Source organism: Sapajus apella, unplaced genomic scaffold, assembly GCF_009761245.1.
Source record: "Sapajus apella isolate SASKATOON/1434 unplaced genomic scaffold, GSC_monkey_1.0 scaffold12, whole genome shotgun sequence".
NCBI lineage: Eukaryota > Metazoa > Chordata > Mammalia > Primates > Cebidae > Sapajus > Sapajus apella.
Genome location: NW_022436952.1, coordinates 5,962,193 through 5,965,357, shown reverse-complemented (window position 1 = coordinate 5,965,357; position 3,165 = coordinate 5,962,193). Strand labels below are relative to the sequence as shown.

The window sequence follows — 3,165 nt, the reverse complement described above, 5'->3', positions numbered from 1 at the left end:
GTAGAGACAGGGTTTTGCCACGTTGGTCTGGTCTCAAACTCCTGACCTCAAGTGATCTGCCCACCTCAGCCTCCCAAAGTGCTGGGATTACAGGCGTGAGCCACCGCACCTGCTGAACCCGCCCCTTTTTATTGCGAGCGGTATTCCACGGAGTAGATGAACCACGGTTTGTTCGTTCATTCACTCATCGAAGGGCGTTTGGGTTTTTCCCAATTTGGAGCTCTTATAAATAGACCCACTATGAACATTTGTGTACAGGCTTTTTTGGTGAACAGAAGTTTTCATTTCTGTGGGATAAATGCTCAGGAGTGGAATTGCTGGAACATATGGTGAGGATATGTTGAATTTTATAAGAAACTGCACAACTGTTTTCCAGTCTTTGGGCTTTCTTAAGTTACTTTTCTTTTTCGTTAATTTGTTCATCTCCTCTCAGGAGATTCCAGGGCAAGCGATCTTTGATTTGATGATCATTAACAGCTCAACTCAGGGATGCAGTCAGCGTCTTAGAAGTGAGAACCTGTATGGAAACTTTGTTTTGGTTTTCCAAGCAATTTGCTTTTGTTGTCATATTAGGGTAAAGTTATCATCCTTGTTATAATTACATGTAGGTATAAAATATCATAGAAGCCTTTCAAAAGTTTTAAGAACATAGAGAGGTGAAAAACATGAGCCCAAGCCCATAATCTGCTACTGTTTTTTACTTAAGTTACTGAATTTCTTTGAACTTCACTTTTTTTTCTTTTGTTTTTGAACTTCACTTCTTCAGTAAATCAGGGAAGAGTATTTTCCTGGGAGTTGATTGTAAACACTAAAATATAAAAAGCGATGTAAAATGCCTGGGTCATTGTAGGCGCCGAACAGAACATAATTGTTATGATAATGATCAGCTACCTCAAACCCCCGATTTAATTCTGTCTTTATCCTTGTTTAACAGCTGAGCATTTAATTAGCAGCAGACTGAGCTGAGATGCGTGGTCACCCGCCCAGTGTAAGGCCTAGGGGTTGGAAGGAGGATGTCAACGCTACCCTCAAGTGTCAGAGCAGAACTCCTGGGCAGGAAACCCACCCCACTGGACCCACCGCTGTTAGCATGCAACACGGAAACATCTCTACAGCACCATCATGGGCACCATCTAAAAGTCCCTCAAGTGACAGCCCCTGACACAGATCCTTAGGGACAGCCCAGGGTGTGATGGCTGGAGGGTATCCTTCATGGGCAACCCATGGTGCAGCCTTCCCCAGGTCCCTGCTCCATGATCTCTCCTGTGAACCACAGAGTCATCTTAAATGGCCTGGGACCTTTGCCCACTCATGCCAAGCCCTGTGGTTCCTCTCAGCTAGCTGCTTGGGTTGTCGGAATTTCCTCAGCTCTGGGGTTGGCGTAGAGGAGGGTCTTCTGCTTGAGGAGGGCAAAGGAGGCCTCTGGGCTCTCAGACTAGTACGGGAGGGCCTGAAGGGTGCTGGCCCAGCTGTGTGCAGGAGAGCAGTTCAGCCCAACAGAGCCAGAGTGGCTCAGATAGGTGGGATGTGTCCAGGCAGAAAGAGTCCCTTCAGTTTGCTGAAAGCCACACACCCCAGGCAGGCCAAGGACCTGCATGTCTGCTCCAGGTTTTGCCAAAGAGGCCAGTCCTTCCCCCACCCCTCGGGGCCCCTGTCTCCCCACAATCATGGACCTTAATGGCACTGAGATAATGACTTTCACCCAATCTACACCATCAGCCCCCCACTCTGGGGTCTCCCCTCCAGCACTCCAGCCTCAGGGGTCTGGGGACCTCTCTTAATAGGCACTCACAGGGAGTGGACCAGGCTCTCATCACTGTGACAGCCCCCACCAACACAGTGACACAGGGACACTGGGAGTCAGAAAAGGCCCTCAGTCCCCAGCTTTTCACTCTACTCTCCTTCCCAGTGTGATCTGATTCACTGTTGTTATTGTTCACAATGAATGTGTGTTTATCTTTTCTTTTCTTTTCTTTTTGAGATGGAGTCTCCCTCTGTCACCCAGGCTGAAGTGCAGTGGCACTCACTGCAACCTCACTGCAAGCCTCCCAGGTTCAAGCAATTGTTGTGCCTCAGCCTCCTGAGTAGCTGGGATTACAGGTGCCCACTCCCACGCCCGGGTAATTTTTGTATTTTTAGTGGAGACGGGGCTTCACCATGTTGGCCAGGCTGGTCTTGAAATCCTGACCTCAAGTGATCCACCCACCTCAGCCTCCCAAAGTGCTGGGATTATAGGCGTGAGTCACTGTGCATAGCCGAACGTGTGTTTTTCATAAAATGATGTATTTAATTTTAAAAAGAGGAAAAAGGAGTTTTAAGTGTGATCTGCTGTTCCCTCACCACATACAAACATGTACAAGAATATGTCTACCTTGCAATGCACAAAGGAAAGTCTTGACCTCTTCCTAGAAAAATGAGGACTCTGTCACCTCCAGTGAGTTGACAAAAAGTGGAGGCAGACTTCAATGTTCTTTTCTGGGTCCTTTAGGATTGGTTATATCATTTACAAGGAACTGGTACTTCTTTTGGAGTAAAAATAAATTTGAATAGGCATACGTTGGCACAGATTCATATGCAAGGATGTTGGCTGTGGCAAAATTTAGAGACCATTTTGAGATTGACAAGCTAAACTTCTATCAATAAGGAATTGACTAAAGTTGTGATCTACTCTTCCAATTAAATATAGACTTTTAAATTGTGCTTTTATACATTATCTGATGATATGGGAAAATGTTCTTCATTTAATGTTAAGTATTTTTTGATTTTTTTTTGTTTTTTTGTTTGTTTGTTTTTGAGACAGGGTCTCACTCTTTCACACAGGCTAGAGTGCAGTGGTGTGATCACAGCTCACTGCAGCCTCAGCTTCCCAGGTTCAAGTGATCCCCATCTCAGCCTCCCAAATAGCTATGACTACAGGCACACGAAACCATGCCCGGCTAATTTTTGTCTGTTTTATAGCGACGGAGTCTCCCTATGTTGCCCAGGCTGGTCTCAAACTCCTGGGCTCAAGCGATCCTACTGCGTTGGGCTCTCAAAGTGCTGAGATGATTATAGGCTCAGCCACTGTGCCCGGCCAAATTTAAATACAGTGTGATTTTATATATATTAATATTAATGATTGTCTCTGGGTGATAAGATTAGGAGCAATTTATAATTTTCTTACTT

At 45.6% G+C, this 3,165-nt stretch overlaps 1 long non-coding RNA gene across 1 annotated transcript; it reads right to left on the bottom strand.

The window, feature by feature from the left end:
* Positions 1-744: 744 nt before the first annotated feature.
* On the bottom strand, positions 745-2,547 carry LOC116552624. Its single transcript, XR_004269467.1, has 2 exons — positions 2,372-2,547; positions 745-808 (listed from the first exon to the last, which is right to left on the bottom strand). It is a non-coding gene; the product is annotated as an uncharacterized LOC116552624 (long non-coding RNA).
* Positions 2,548-3,165: the final 618 nt, after the last annotated feature.